Source organism: Pleurodeles waltl, chromosome 6, assembly GCF_031143425.1.
Source record: "Pleurodeles waltl isolate 20211129_DDA chromosome 6, aPleWal1.hap1.20221129, whole genome shotgun sequence".
NCBI lineage: Eukaryota > Metazoa > Chordata > Amphibia > Caudata > Salamandridae > Pleurodeles > Pleurodeles waltl.
Window position 1 is genome coordinate 1098239120 of NC_090445.1, and position 17056 is coordinate 1098256175.

Sequence of the window (17056 nt, forward strand, 5' to 3'; positions counted from 1 at the left end):
GCCATATTTCTGCTCTCTGGAGCTCCTGCTAAATCCCTACCCTGTTTGCAGTGAATTTCTCGTGGAGAGAACATAAATTAATATCTGGATCGATGTTAGCAAGGCGAAGAATAGCCCTGTACTTCAATCAGTGTGCCTGCAGCTTTCCATCCTGACATCAGGGGAAGGTTTCTCCGGGCAGGTTGTGCTCAGTGCTTAATTTGTGAAATCAATAAGTACCAGCGGCCAGGTTTTTCGCAGATGCCAATGCTGAATGCCAGGATTGCCAAATACCAACTCTTTCTATTCGTGATTCAGTTCATGCCTCCTTTATACACAAGTATACTCTCCCTGACCCTTTCTCTCTTTCCAGCAGTCTACGTTTTATCCCTGCTCACTACTTCCTCCACCTCATTTTCATTTTTTCCCCATAATTTCTACCCCCACCTCTTTCCTTCTACTCTGAATGATGATTAAAAACAACTCCTGGTGCCAAAAATGAGTGCCAGTGGTCCTCACTGTCCACCAGATCAAATTAAATACACGTTGTGGTCCTTAGGCTGTAGCTGTCCAGGGCAGGCCTTAGGCATTGGCAAGCTGGACACAGGACGCTGCAAGCCACAGTAGTGATCTTTTGGTTCTCCTAATAGTATTGCCATCCTAGCACTCAATATGTGACTCAGTCACAGACACAGAGGGAAATGATCACATTCTTTCATTAGATTGGTGCAGATGGCGTCATGCAAACTTAAAGCCAGCTGGGTGTGAGGAAATGAACCTTCACCACCCTTAGAGCCAACACCAAGGGCAGTAGGAACTCAGACTTTGCCATGGTAACCTAGACTACTAGAACATTTAATAAACACATACTCTTCAGCTTCACAGATCTCTAGAAGGCCGTACTGGATATGATGGCACATCGCGTCTCAGAACAAGCAGTCCTCATTCTGATTCAAATTGGTGCTGCTCTTCACTGTAGCAAAACTATTTCCACGCTGTAAAAAGTGAACCAGTCTGTGGAAACGAAGGAAAGACGTAAAGTGAATGCAATGGTGCATTGCACAGCCCACCAGCAGAAGGCATGTAAGTAGTTCTGAAGCCTGCGTCTGTTGAAGCAGACCTCACAGAACCACTGTCACTGACCCTAATTTGTGTTGGTCACTTCATTATTGTTGCAGAACTCACATTCTGACTTTGGCTGTCAAGGTGCCTCCTTGGTGATTACCTCATGTTATGATAGTGCTTAAAACCACCGAGCCTAATGGGATCACTTAAAGTTCCTAGTGACCACTCATGATAAATCAGTTGTGTACACCTAGGGCGTCTGCCTCACGGGTTAGTGATAAAATGCAGGGTAATAGATGAATTTAAGCTTATGGGTGGTGGTAGATATAATATACGGCAGTTCACAACCATGAACCGGTGCCACAAACTTAATCACGTGCATAAAGCAGTAAAAGACAGCTGCTTAAAACCCACAAAATAACACACAAATTCAGTGGAATATACATGAGATTGAGTAATTGAATTTGCACTTGGGCTACCAGCTGTTTTTTACATGCCTTGGTAAGTATGGTAGGGCAGAATGCCCACCAGCAAACTGGACTTTGCTCCAATCTCCAACGCTCAGAGGGAGGGGTTATTTTACAGGGCGCCCAGAAGGGAACAGGGGTGGAGTGTGCAATCAAGATTCGACTCCCTTTTACCTTCTTTCTCCCGGAAACCAGCTCACTTGAAGTTCAGGAAGCTTCAAAACCCAGCCTTTTCCTCACTGCCTCTAGAGAGACAACTGCAGCATCTTGTCCATTCCCTTACTAGTTCTCTCTCATCTGAAAGCAGTCCTCTATAAGCCCTTCACTTGAGGTGCATGCAGCGTCTCAAAGTGATATATTAGCTACATAAGTTAAATTAAGCAAGTTAAAAGAAAAAGCAAACATCTGAATACCATCTTATTTCCATTATTCTCTTTGACAGATTTATGTAAGTAGCTCTGATGTTTTTCTTATGGGCTAAATGTTTAAAGTAATATATTTTACAGGACACAAGGGCTGGGCTAGCAAAGCCACCCAGTAACTAAATCCAGTTGTCTTTTCAGATGTCTTTTTGAAACGATCAGCAAAACATGCACATGATTTGCACTGAAATTCGATAAATGCAAATTGGATGAACATTTATTATTTATGGGAAAGCCTCTCTCTGTTCTACTATTCAGTAGCTGGCAAACCCAGCTCTACAAGAAACTTCGGAAGAAATTTACAAAAGTGGCGCAATGCATGTATTACGCCTCTTTGTAACCCTTTGCGCTACGGCACAATGTATGCAAAGGGGGCGTTCTCCCATTAGGGGGCCGAACAAATGGTGCAAAAAAATCTAAGCGATTTCTTTGCATTATTTATTTCGGCACTTTCGGGACTTTTAATGCCTGCTGAGAACGGGATTAGTGTCAAAAAGGTGGATGCTAATACTGCAGTACTCCGAACTAGCTATGATGCTGACAAAAGTTATGTTGCTGGTAGCCTAACTACCACCATGGTGTGCATATCTTAGATATGGCACACACATGGTGGCGTTGGGGGGGGGGGGGGCGCTAAGGGGTGAAAGAAAAGTGGCACTCCAAATGTTGCAGTGCCACTTTTCTTAAATCTGGCCCTTCATATTTTGTGTTGTAGAGGGACATTTTGAGACCAGAAAGGTAAATTATCTTCTTAGACAGCCCAAACAACTTCCACTCTCATGTTACTCCTTCAGTATTGAATTTGTTGGTGTCTCAAATATAAAACTTCATATGTGCGGCAAGTGGAAGAACCTAAGAAGCGGGGCTTCAGTATGTCTACCAAGAATCAGAGAGGAAGTCTGAAACAGAGTCAAAGTAGAGAGGAAAAGCGAGAGCAAGAGAGGGCACGTATGTAAGGGATAAAGGTACAGAATATAGTCCTTTCTGTGTTAAATGTTAACAATGAAAGAAAGCCACAAACGAAGGAACTACCAGCACACACAGTACTGTTGACTTCTTTTAGCTGCCTGAGGAAGAAAGCTAACGGGCTGGAATTTTCGTCTAGCGTGTGGGGTCATTTATTTTATTTTCTGTTCAGGACTGCCAGGCTGTCCCGAGGTTCTGAACAGGAAACTTGCATGTGACTGGTATCATCCTAAGTAGGGCTGCTGGTCAGATGGTCTGATGTACATTGGCCAATGGCACTGAGTCAGATGGGTTGTTTGTCAGAGATTTTCACTAGTGATGCCAGTTTAGCCTCCACTGGTGGAAACCTACACTTAGAGAACCTTTAAATGGGACAAGTGAACCACATGTTTGGTGGAAATGGCTTCAACCATTTTTTGGCAGAGGTCCCACATACAAATAACTCTAAATGCATGCATTGACTCATTGATGAAGGCTACACCCAGCACAACTGAAGCGAGCCTATTCCATTTTGCAGCTGTTTACAGTTTCAAAAATCCTTTCCTATTTCATTCATTCATTCATTAGACACCCACATCCAGTGCTGCCAAATACTGGGTTGCCAAATGCCAAGGATGTCTATTATTGGTTTCACATCATGCCTCTTTTCTCCCCCACATACTCATTCTCTTGCTGTATCTCATTGTAGAAGGTTCTTAGACTTTGGCTGCAACTGCTTATGTGCTGCACACGCTCTCACTTGCTAGAGGGGTTGTATACAGCAAGGAACTTGTGGTCCACCCATTGGTTACCATTCATTGGCTTTACTGTCCCTCTTATTTACTGCCTTCTAATTGGCCAGCGTGTGCCGGCCTCACTTCCTCTTCCAGCAGGACCAGTATAGATTGCTTCAACTTGACTGATGTCACTTTTCTGATCCCACTGTGACTGAGGTACCATTTTTTACTTTGTATTCTTCACATCATCCTTGTCTGTGTTGCGTTTTCCCTCCCACCCCTTTGTTGCTTCTTCCCCTTCCAACCACGTGTCTATCTTGCTTCTTCCTCTCCCACCCACATTTGCCCATATTGCTTCTTTGCCTCCCACCTCTCAATTGTCTGTATTACTTTTTCCCCTTCTGCCACCATCCCCATTGTCCATGTTGCTTCCTTCCCTCCCACCCCTATGTCCCACTGTCCATGTTGCTTCTTTTCCTTACCGCCTCCCTAGGCCTGTGTTGCTTCGTCCCTTCCTATTTCCCACCCTCCTTTTATCCATGTTGCACACCCTACACAAGAAAGAAATGCAATGAAGTGGCAAGCCCTGGCCGAGCCATTACACTTTTATTTTGTCCTGGTGCCCTTCCCCCCCCCCCTTACTCTCATTGTCAGTGTTGCTCATTCCTTGTCACCCTCTCTTCTGTTGTTCATGTAGCCTCCACAACCTCACATAAGTAAAATAAAGTTATGACATGACTAGCGCTGCCGGTGACACAGTGCTTTTTAATAACTTTTAGCCATGCTGCACTGCTCCACAACATGGCTAAAATACACTGGCAAAACCATTAGCTCTTATAGGTGAGAAATATTGGCTTTGGAAATGCTTAATTTCATTCCTGCTTTGTCCTTTTTTCACTGTTTTCTGCAGTCTTTTTTCTGCTTTAATATATCTTACTCTGGGTCAGTGTCTGATGATGGAAAGGGAGTCTTGCGTTCTTTGGAGTTGAACTGACCTATCTAACCATATTTAAAAGACATGGTGTGAAAACTGTAGTATGCTTTGTACACTCATTTTCTGATTAATGAAAGAGCTCTGCTTGACTTTTATAAGATTTGTACTAGGCTTGTGTTTGACTTTAATCTAAATTAACCTCTTTACACTTATCACCACAATCATCTCCCATCGGCCTTCCCATCCTCCATGGATTTCCCAATCCCGTTGTAACAGTAGCATGAACCATCATACTTAGTTTGTGATGTCAGCAAAAAGGAATCATTACTGTTGATAATAGATGGATGCATTAGGCATAATATCCACATTCACTGTATTCAAATGTTCTTATATCTTTAATGTATTAGTCCACCATGACATCTAGATTTCAAATATATTTGAATAGGTGATCCTTAATCCCCACTTATTGGGATTTGGAACAATAACCTTCTTACCACCTGTAGTGTTCTTTCTAATACATATGGTGGCTACCACACATTCCTTCCTTGAATTATTTTTAGGCACCAGACTGGATCCTGAAATGTTTCCACAGCAATGTTTTCCTAGCAGTTCTTTTTCTATGAGATTGTGTGGCCCTACCTGAAGCCAAAAGTAGCATTTTGTGTCAAGTACAGAATCTGCCAGATTTAATCATTGTTCTAAAATAGCTCTTGTATACCTTAGTCTTTGGAGAAAAATGTCTATGTGGTGCTTGGCTAGATGCATTGACTGACTGCATAGACATATCTGCCAACAACCTCAGTGGACCACAAAACGTCCAAATGGGATTAGAACCTCCACAAACATCTCTCCAAGTGTTTTCTCCCACACCATTTACATTTTCAAGTATTCAATATGAACTTGCACAATATTTACCAACATAATGTCAAGCTAAGTAGATATGGAGTTAAGAATAGTAAATCTATACTACGTTATGTACGCTTACCTTGATGATATGTTTGTAGCTGATATGTGTGCAGGACAATATTCTTGACCTTGACATTGTGACATACAACTCTTCAATTTACCGAAAGACAAAACACATTTCTGACAGAACATGCTGTCTCGAAAATAGACAGCCAGGTGAATTTATAAAAAGAAACCCAGTTTCACTCTTAAAAGTCAATTCCTCACATTCATTTCCTTCCCCAGTCGCTCCCTGGATTTTAGCAATGATATATTTTCAGAATTAATCAGCTGAGAACATCTCAACAGCAGAATCGTCATTTTTCATCTATATTTTTCAGAGCATAATTCCAGGAGAAGAGAATGAAGTCTCCGTGGGCTCTGTTTTCATTTTTGGATGTTAACAGCATAGTGACTTTGGTCTGAATTTCTTGAAAGTAATAGAGAAGCTATGAACATCAAGAGCTGTCAGATACCTTTGGAGTGAAATGTTTGGGATGCCTTTTAAAGTACAGTCGCCTGAATTGTCTTTGAGGAGAGGGGTATCCAATGAGTTCTTGTGCACAGGGAGAATATTTAGCTTCCGAAGTGGTTGCAGCGGTACATTAAGGCTACTTTAGGCAAACATAGTTTGGCCTCAAATAGGTCACCAGAATTTATCAGATTCCAACAATATGCCAGAGTGTGGCTTTGTTTCTAAGGCAGGGTGGCACCCAGACAGCAAAAAGTAATTTGGCTCATCGGTTGAAAATCCTTGCAAGAGAGTTGCCAGTAGTCAGTGTCAGTTACAAGTTAGGCTTTGCCTACTAATCACTTAAAAGCTTCAATATGTCAGTAATTGCCAAGTATTTCTAAAGGCCAACTGTCTCCTTTGCACCACCACTGCAGAGAAGTGTGATTTCGAGGTAGTTGAGATTTAAGAAAAATGATATAAAAATGGTCATGATATCTATGATGAAGCTCTATGAATCATGAAAGACATGCTAAGGGCACAAGGGGCTTTGTTGGCTGCTTCACCTACAAACTCTAAAAGCAGACAAAGAAAAGGTTGAAGGGTAACAGTTTATTCTTCTACAAACCCAGCCATGTGAACGGGAAGGACATCGTATAACGAAGCAGAGTACTCGATTTCGTAGATTAACCCGTCCATTTTCTTAAAGCACCCCCAACAGCAGGATTTCAGACTCTCTCTCCTTTGAAACAGAGGGGCATAGTTACAAGAAAGAGGAGCATCATAGATAATGCGCCACTTTTCTTGTCCCCCCCCACCCTGCACCTAATGACACCAAGGTTGCCCCGTATGTACAATGTGGCGCACCATGGCGGTCATTAGCCCTATAGCATCAATATTTTTGACGTTATTGTGGCTCGTCGCTACACTAGCATCAAAAATGTTGACGCTAGTGCCTCAAAGCGCAGGGAGGCCCATTGAATATAATGGGAGTGTCATTTTAACACCTGCTCTGAGCAGGCGTTAAAAATGACAGAAAAAATGGCTCAGTGAAATGTTGTAAATTTCACTGCGCCGCCCCCCCCTTGCATACATTATGCCTGATGCAGGCATAATGTGGCACAAAGGTTTACAAAGTGGCGAAATGCAAGCATTGTGCCACTTTGTAAATATGGCGCAGCAGAAAAGCTACCTTTGTGCTGCCTTAGCGCCAAAAATGTGTTAATATGCAGCAAAATATCTTCACCAGCAACATTCTCTTTATAGGAATGTTCCACTTCACATTAGTGGGAAAAGGTAGATATCACACAGAGCTTGCGAATGTCCTTTTGGCCAAATATTTGACACACTGCCTCAAATTCTTATTCCAAGCTGCAAACTGGCAAAGAATGCTCATTTCCAACCATGCTTGGAAACGTAAGAAAATTCAGTAAATGTATAGTGTCCCTATTACAAGAAAGTATTGAACCCTTAAACAGTTCAGCGTGCACCTCCTACAGCTATTGACCAACAATTTCTACAACACTTCCATGTTGTTTAAATAACACACAATTGGCTCCATTTGGGCAAGTGTGATGTCAGCACTATCAATTTTTGTCGCTGCCTAAGATTTGAGTGTACACGACACACTATCCCGTTTGTGAATACCCCTGTCCAAAGGCAGTAAAGCATTAATATCTTCTCATCATAGAAACACGTATTAGCAAAGCCTTTAGTTTAGGAAGGAGAAAAGGAGCACACAGATGATACGGGGAAAAGCTAAGAGGAAAAGCACACAGAGAGAGTGACATGGAGCAGGGGCTTGGGGGAAGAGAGACACATGGAGGACAGGGAGCAGTGCGGGGTAAAACAAGCCCACGGATGAGAGTGACACACAGAGTAGCTGGAGAGAAAATCAAACAGAGAAGACTGTTGGAAAAGAAAGACACTTGTAGAGTGTTCAAGCAAAAGAAGTGAGCAAAATTAGGATGAAAGAGGGAGCCCAGTAGATGGACAACAGTGAGCAACACAGAGCATGAGGGGAGAGACACACACAAGACAGACAGCTGAAAACATATTCTATCTTGTGGAGTGCCTAAGCAGAAAGTAACAAGCAGTTGCAATGCAATAGGTCTTGCGTTTTCTTGAGTTAGATCTAACGGCATTGTAAATTCATAACTGGACTTTTCTTGCCACATAAATTGGTCAACCCTGCCTCATAATTTCGTCTTTTCCTGCCATATAATTCCAGTGGAAATATAGGGGTGATTCAGATCAGGAGTGGGGGGTATAGACACAGCTGTGTCCCAGCCTAGTGCTGGAATAACAGGTAGCAGGTGAGGAATGAGAAACAGAGCACTGTGTAATTCCTGGTATTGGAATAATGGGGCACTGCAGTTTAGGGTTGAGGTGCACTGACAGAGTTGTATGTGGGATGCAGTACTGGAATAGTAATGGGCACACAAGGTCAGAAGTGAGGCATGTTAATGGAGCTATGTGTGGAACCTAGTATTGGCGTGCCAGTGTTGCAGAATGGTGGTCTTCTGGTGTCAGCAGACCACCATGTCTGTGACTGCTTTTAAATAAAGCAGTTTTTTTTTTAATGCAGCACGTTTTCCTTAAAGGAAAACGGAATGAATTTCGAAAACAAAAATGAAAAGTTTTCTTTTCATTTTTTCAGAGCAGGCAGTGGTCCGTGGGACTACAGCCTGCTCTGAAAAAATGTTTTTGAATGCATTCACAAATGGGTTTCATGGGGACCCCTTCCCTTTGGCGAATGGGTTAGCACCAATTTGAAATTGGTGCTAACTGCGATTGTTTTGCAACCGCATTCGCAGCCACAAAACAATCATACAGACCATTTGGATTCGGTATTAGGATAGGATGCCCTTGACACGCCCCTTCCTAATACTGAATCGCAAAACCCAAACTGCGATTCGGCCCCTTTGCGACTAGAAAAATGCTTCATACATCTGGCCCTTAATATCCCTATGCCCGCGTACAGCGCCTTGAGACCCTCACTGGGTATAAGCTGCTCTATACAAATCTATACTTCGTTTCAATTCATTTCAGTATTGGCTGGCCAGTGGGACTGAATATTAGAACTGAGCTGCTGTGATGGAACTGTATGTGAGCAGGATCCCAGTATAGGAAAGGAAGTGACCTCGTTGGGTAGAACTGAAGTGCACTGGTAGAGCTGCGCAAAAGGTCCTAGTACTCGAACAGCAGAGTGTAGTGACTGTAAGAACCGAGGTGCTCTGGCACAGGGCGTGTGTGGGGTTCTGGCATTGGCACGGCTGAGGGGTTTGGAGTGTGTGAACTGAGGTACACTGATGGAGCTGTGCCCAAGGTCCAAGTAATGGAACCGCAGTGTGTACTGACTGTAAGAACTGAGGTGCTCTGGCAGACAGTGTGTGTGGGGGTTCTGGCATGAGCATGGATGATGGGCTTGGAGTGTGTGAATTGAGGTGCGCTGATGGAGCTGTGCCCGAGGTCACAGTACTGGAACAGCAGTGTGTACTGACTGAAAGAAATGAGGTGCTCTGGCAGACAGCTTGTGTGGGGTTGTGGCACGGGCACTGCTGAGAGGCTTAGAATGTGTGAATTGAGGTGCACTGATAGAGCTGCACCCAAGGTCCCAGTACTGGAACATCAAAGTGTAATGACTGTAATAACTGAGGTGCTCTGGCAGACAGTGTGTGTGGGGTTCCTGGCACTGGCACGGCTGAGGGCTTGGAGTGTGTGAACTGTGGTACACTGATGGAGGTGCGCCTGAACCAGAGCAACTAAACGTACTGACTGCATGAACTAAGGTGCTCTAGCAGGCAGCATGTGTGGAGTTCCTGGCACTGGCATAGCTGAGGGCTTGGAGTGTGTGTACTGTGGTGCATTGATGGAGCCGCGCCCAAGGTCCCAGTAGTGCAGCAGCAGAGTGTACTGACTGCAAGAAATTGAGGTGCTCTGGCAGACAGCGTGTGTGGGGTTCCAGGCACTGGCATGGCTGAGGGCTTGGATTGTGTAAACTGAGGTGCACTGAAGGAGCTTCAAGCGGTATCCCAGTATGGAGCAGAAGTGGGCACTTTCTCTAAGGTTTGTGGAGCCCTGGTAGAGCTGGGTGCTTAAGCTACAAGTGATCCTCTGCCCTTGCTCTCAGCACACAGGCAGGCTCAATTGGTAAAGAAAATTCAAGCCAAGGAAGGACGGGAGCCCGGCAGCTGAGAGACTGTGCAGAGATGCCACAAAGACCAAGGGGCTGATTACAACTTTGGAGGACGGTGTTAAACCGTCCCAAAAGTGACGGATATACCACCTACCGTATTACGAGTTCCATAGGAAATAATGGACTCGTAATACGGTAGGTGGTATATCCGCCACTTTTGGGACGGTTTAACACCGTCCTCCAAAGTTGTAATCAGGCCCCAAATGTGACCAAGATAACAGCCTGTTTTATAGCCTTGTTTACAACTAAGCTCAGAGGAAGAATGCTCTGCAAATGAAAAGGGAAGCTGCCCTGGGCAATAGCAGGAAAAAAAGTAATTAAAGGTTCCCTACAGATCAGATAAAAAGGACAAAGTGTAGTTATACAGTAGTTGGTCCCTGCTCCCACATAGTAGAAGGAGAGACAAAAATGCATGACAGGCCACTAGCAAGCAATATTTTTTAAATGATACTGAAACTAACATATGAAATAGCCGGAAGCCCACAGAAGAAGTTTACTTAAAAGTATACAAGAGGTCGTACGCTTGTGCTCAACCTTAAAAATAGGTCTCCAAATCTGAGCAGTGGAAGGAAACAAGTAAAGAGAATACAATCTAATGTGTGGTACAAAGAGAAGATGGCCAATGCAAGCCAACATTAAAAAAGAAGCAAGCAAATGAGAGACAATAAATGCAACTAATGGTAAGGAATGGGTTGGCATACAGATGGCATTTTTCTGCTCACTTGTGCACATACACATAAAAAGAAGTACACTTTATTATCAGGGCCAATACTTTATCAGTGATTTTTTCCCCATTCCTTTTTGTATTTTTTTAAAGTTCCCCTTGTGTTTTTAAACTATGTTTCCAGATTACACTAATACTAACATAAAAGCCTTTTCTTTGTGGCATTTTCCTGTGATCTGAAGTAAGAGTAAAAAGAGTTGTAAGGACACCTGCATGTTAGAAAGCACCTGTTCTGTTTTATTAAAAGTGTATCCAATGAATAATTTATTTTTATGTAAATTTATTTTATTGCAAGCATATGGCCTCAACGTTTAGGCAGCAGCATGTGTCAAAGAAAATCTCACAGCAAAATCGAAGTCTGGAAGGGTTATTAATAAAAATAAAGTAGTCTGCAAATCAACAAATCAATATAGTAGAATTTCACCCAGCATGACTGAATGAAGCACAAATGTATACACTAATGTATGTACATTTCTAAAAAGGTCATGTGATCAATACTTAAAAAAATGCAAACGGGTGTCCAGCCTGCGAAGAATTGAAATGACCTTCAGATAGTAGTGGTAAAATTCAAGTATTTTGGCTGAGCAAGCCAATCTTCGTTTCTTGCATCCTGAGTTAAGATCTGGATACAAACCGATGTAATAGGCACTTCCTGTGAACAATGTTAGCAGAAGCAAGAAAACATGGCTGAGGCAAGTTACAATTACTCCTATACAACTTTTCCTAGCATTTTCTTTTTTCTCCTATCTTTTATTTTTGTGCCATATTTTTTAAATGAAAAACTAAAAGCTTTTGCCTCACCTTGTCCAGGGCACACCTTTCCCAATGTTTATACTTGTTGGACATTGGCAATGGTAAGCTCCTGCATCTAGCCCTCTGTGCTACAGCCACATTTCAACCAACCCATTTAACACTCTGCTTATCCACTGCAGAGATTCTTAATACATTTAACATGCAATGAGTTACTTTACTACAAAAGAAAAACAAATGTGTGTTGTGTGAAAGTTTAACAAATCTGGACCCCTGTCTCTTAGCTTTATGGTCAATCACCAGTCTGCGGTATTTGGGGAATGTCACCTCATTCAATGAGTAAATGAGCGGTGGGTCTTGAATAAGAATGATATGCAGACCTGCCTCAAAGTGGAAGATGGATCAAGGTAATGTCACCAAGTAGTTACCTGCCTGTAAGAAGTCCAACACTCTTTGCAGCACAACTGCCACTGCTTCAACATCCAAAAGTCTAAGATCTTGCTCATGGGTTATATATCTCTCAGGTTTTCTTGAGCGGGAATCCTCAACAGTAGCATAGAAAGGCTGCAACCTGAGGTGGTACAAGGTTCATGCTAAATTACAGCAATAGTAGGCAGCTGCCTCAAAGCACTACCAGAAGAAGGTGCCAGATTGCTATTAGGAGCCTCAAATATAGCTCTGTTGCTATAGGAGGGAGAGTAGCAACATGGCAACATGTTGCTTTACCTCGGGCACCGAAAATTCTTGTTACAGAGCAACATGTTTATCCAACAGGTAATTTTCCTTCCCCCACCCACCAATAATTAACTGTTAATCCCCAGCAGATGCTATGAATTCTCCACCACCCATACCATGAGTAAGGGCACTATCTAGGATAGGCTTTTGCAATACACTCTGTTTGGGGATCCAGGAATGGTTACAATTGAAGCTCCAATCACTTCAAAATGCAGCTGCTCGTCTGCTGCTTAAGATACCTAAATACAATTCCATCTCCAAGGATATTCAGGGCTTACATTGGCTGCCCATCAGTGAAAGAGTGAAATTCACAGCCCTGTGCATGGCCCATAAGGTGTTGTGTGGCAAACGTCCATCTTATTTCCAGAAAATCTTTTCCTGGCATGCACCCTCTTGAAAACTAAGATGTAGCACCGCTGATCCGGTGGTAGTCCCCAAAATAAAGAGAGCTCGATGGGGAGGAAGAAATTTCTCTTTCTTAACTTGTAGACTGTGTAACACCCTGCCCTAAGATCTCAATCTAACAGAGTATTTTTAAGAAAAATGCTTAAAACATGGCTCTTTTCCATTCACATTAACTAGTCAAAACTCTTAGTACTTAGAAAACGTTATCGCCAAGACGCCTCTGCATTTGTGCGCTTTATAAAAGTTTACTTACTTACTATGAAAGAGCTCTTTGATCACCTTAGTCACTTAACATCTCACGACAGCAATGCCTTTTACTCTAGTTGTCCTATAAGGATCACTCCAACCACAAGAATATGGAATCATGTCGCTTAGCTAACTGAGCAATCTGATGGGATTGTATTACAACTGTGTTAAAGGCATGGCATTGGTTCCTGTTATAGAAATTGTAATTCAATACCTAGGGCCACATGTTCAAAGAATTCTGTTTGCGACTACCTAATTATGAATCTTTGCGATTCGCAATTAGGAAGACGCAATCCCCGATGTACTAATATGTCTTAGACACATTTAGTGATTCCCAGTGGGTTGCAAATGGACCTACCTCAACAGTATTCATGAAGGTAGGTTGCAATTTGTGACCCACTGGGAAAGGCGTAAAATCACAGGGGTGGTGGCCTACTGGGGTCAGCAGACCACCATGCCTGTGATTGTTTTTTAAATAAAGCATTTTTTTTCCTAAAAGAAAACGGGATGCATTTTAAAAAAAAACAAAAAACGAAAAGATTTCTCTTCATTTTTTAGCAGAAGGCAGTGGTCCTTGCTCTTAAAAAATATTTGCACTCACATTCACCAAGGGGAAGGGGTCCCTAGTGGACCCTTTCCCATTTGCGAATAGGTAAATACCAACTTGAAGCTGGCAGCAAACCGAGAGCGTTTTTTGACCACAATCCCGGTCACAAATCATTCATACATCCCCCTGCAAGTCGCTACCAGGTAGGAATGCCCGGGACATGGACCTTCTTAATACTGAATCACAAACCTATTTTGCGACTGGGTAACTGGTTACTGAATTGCAAAATAGGGTTTGCACATCTCTAAATGGTTTTTAAGCGTCACAAACAGCCCAATTCTGCGAATTAGACTGTTTGTGACTGCTGAAAACCTTTGTACATGTGGCTACTGGAGCATAAGGGGATACATGATATCTTCCATGGTTGCTCTCTTGTATTTGTAGCTCTACCACCTGACCAAACACCTGTGGTTGACAACCGTGAACCTACTCTAAGTACCAAGTACGGTGATTTTGGAGGGAGATATCTGCATATGTAAAGCTCTACAAACTGTTCACGGAGACTTGAAGGATACCAAATGAAGATTTGGAGAGGATTTAAGATCCATCTATTCCATCCCCAATATAAGTAAATACGAACTTATACAGAGCATGGCAACTCCGCTAGTCAATCTTTACAGGTCAGCATCTTGGGTTCATCTCTGATTTTCCCCCGGTCTTCCTCAATTCCAAGTCATATGCTATCCGTCAGTTGCTCCAGTGACATTATGGACTGTCTTACAACCACACCATTCCATCAGTTCAGTATGCTCTTAAAGATTGCAATCAACAAAAGACCAGCGTCTTCCCTTCACTGAATAATGTACTTTAAAATTCATAACATATTGCGTACTTGTAAAGTGACCTCCTTCAACTGACCCTCAATTTTTATGGCAAAGCGTTTTGAGGCAAAGCTTCCCAAAAACTCTTAAATAAATGGATATCCATTTCAGAACTGCTGTGTGGACCTGTTTTCATTTAAATGAGATGATAGCGTCTATTTTCATAAGTAATTGGATCCTCTTGAGGGTCTGTGGAGATTAATCAGTGTCAAATATTATTCACTAGTTTTATCCATTTCAGGTGCATTCGAGGCTATTTGTGTCTGTTTCATATAAATTTGACACGAGATCTGAGCATGCATTAAAAAAACATAAAAACACAATATCCTGCTCATGGGCTAACTCAGAAGACAGAATATGGGAGCCCGGTTCACCAAAATATTGATAGGGACAAACTCCCAATCATATGGGTAGGCCCACAGCGGTGAAATGCAACATACTGTCCGCAGGGTCGTCATACTCACGTGCCCACTGGTTCATGACCAGTGAATGACCATATGTCTCAGACTCTAAGACTATTGACAAGTTTCTTGTTTATACATTTTTTATTGGCCAACCGGCTATTATTGACCAACCAGCTAACGCTGGCCACCCAAGCTGTACTCCTGTGACCTCAAAAAGGATACAAGTCCTAGATAAATAGGTAGCACTCTAATTACCATAAGCAATATCTTATTTTCTTCATTGGAAGGCTTGCCGTTGCCATAACATACCCCCCTGTGAAGTTGTAGCTGAGTTACCAACTCCAATAGACAAGATAACACATAAATAACAATGTCAATTTTTCACTCTCATGTTCATCGACCTGTCATTACAAAGCAGTACATTTTTGATGCAATTCGATGCATATATTAAAAAATAATGCATGCATGTATAATCTTTTATTCATTCCACGAAACATAAAAAATGCAAACTTTTCTTTAAGAAACAGGACACTGCTGCCGTCCTTTATATTTGGAACTCAACAAGTGGTTATCAGTAATAGTGTATCATGTCAAATGCCTTACTTATGATACATGATGGAAGGGGTGCCGTGGGACATGAGTGCAGTTTTACATACTCTGGCCTCTGAGGTTTTTGGTCATGTTATGTGTTTTTGTAGCAGCAGATTAACTGCTATAAGTCAAAGTGTATTATACACGCATATGTGATAATTTACCAATTAAGTAGCTAAAAATAACAAGATTTTAAAACTAACGGAAAGTAAGTTTAATCAGTGCGCTAGAAAGAGGCTGCTTCCCTATGAGTGAAACAAATGCCCTGCCTGTAAGTGGTAATGCTTTGGTAATCGTGTGCTGTATAGTGACAGCTGGCTTGCAAATGTATCCTTATGTACTTACGGCTCCCAGCTGCATCTTTTAGATATGCTACTCACTCTGACTCCAAGTCGACTGAAAAAAACACACCATGCAATATAGTGAGATGTAGCTCCCCTGTCTTTTACCACTGCCTTATTCAGCCCCCACCCTTTACCGCCTTACACAGCACACAGTGCTTTCTCCTTCTTCCAGCCTTGACTAAGGTAAAGAACATGAAAGACCCCAGCAAGGCCCCGGGGTTCCTTTCATAAATGTTTGATGGACCCACCTCCAAGAGCCCTTTTAACCTGGCACTGGCACAGTACAGGAAGCCATAGCTCCCCGCTGTTCCATATTGGTATACTGGTTGACTTACCAACCCTTGAGAGGGACTCTGAGGGCACGTCTTAAGGGAACCTTTAAGGCCCGCTCGATAGTTTGAGTGTATGGAGCCACTATAAAGGTACACACTGTACATCTCTATACAGGGACACCACTACTTGCATTTGGAAGGGGACCAGTGATGTCTCTAAGGGGTGGGTGGTCCTGCCTCTGGCCCCTCCATGGTCCTTCCAAAAATGCACACAGTGCACAGGTTGAATATGCATCTCCTCCTGGAAAGCGAACATTAAGCATGCCTCCAAAGGCCATTTAGTCCATGCACATGATCCCGTAATTTATGCATGCCATGCATCCAAAGAACTGCACGGTGTCAAGGGTTTTATCCATGTCCCGATGCTCAATGGAGATAACCCACTATCCATTGCATGGGGATTACAAGTGCATCCATTCAATGGCTATTGTAAAGAAAGGTGCAAATAAAGGTCTGGCCACTTTTGTAACTTAGGAAAGATATTTAAGTGCAAAAATCAGTTCGTAACACAGGCCCATGCAGCCTTTTGCATCGAAGAGTGTCCTTAACCTTGCAGGAGGCTCCCAATACTGCAGGTGTCCGTCTGCAACCCCAAGGCCAAGGAATATCTGTGAGATATGGGAGCATCATCACATTCTTCAGCTGAGGCCATCATTTTGTGTTATGCCACTGTGCCGATTGCTGTGTTCCTAGCACCATTTTGATCATACAGCTCCTGAGGTGATAGCTTAATGAGCCAAACATTCACTGTAGCAACAAAGTAGTGATCGGCAGGCCACAAGTTTGAATCCAAGCATGGCTGACTTATCCTTCCACTGGTCGATAAATTAAATGTCACGAGTGGGTAATAGTAATATCTGTTATTTACAGCACTGCAGAAGTGTGATATCAGCAGCATAGAAGTTAGGTTTTATTTACATCCAACTTATTGTGTGCAGAATAACTGGATCACTT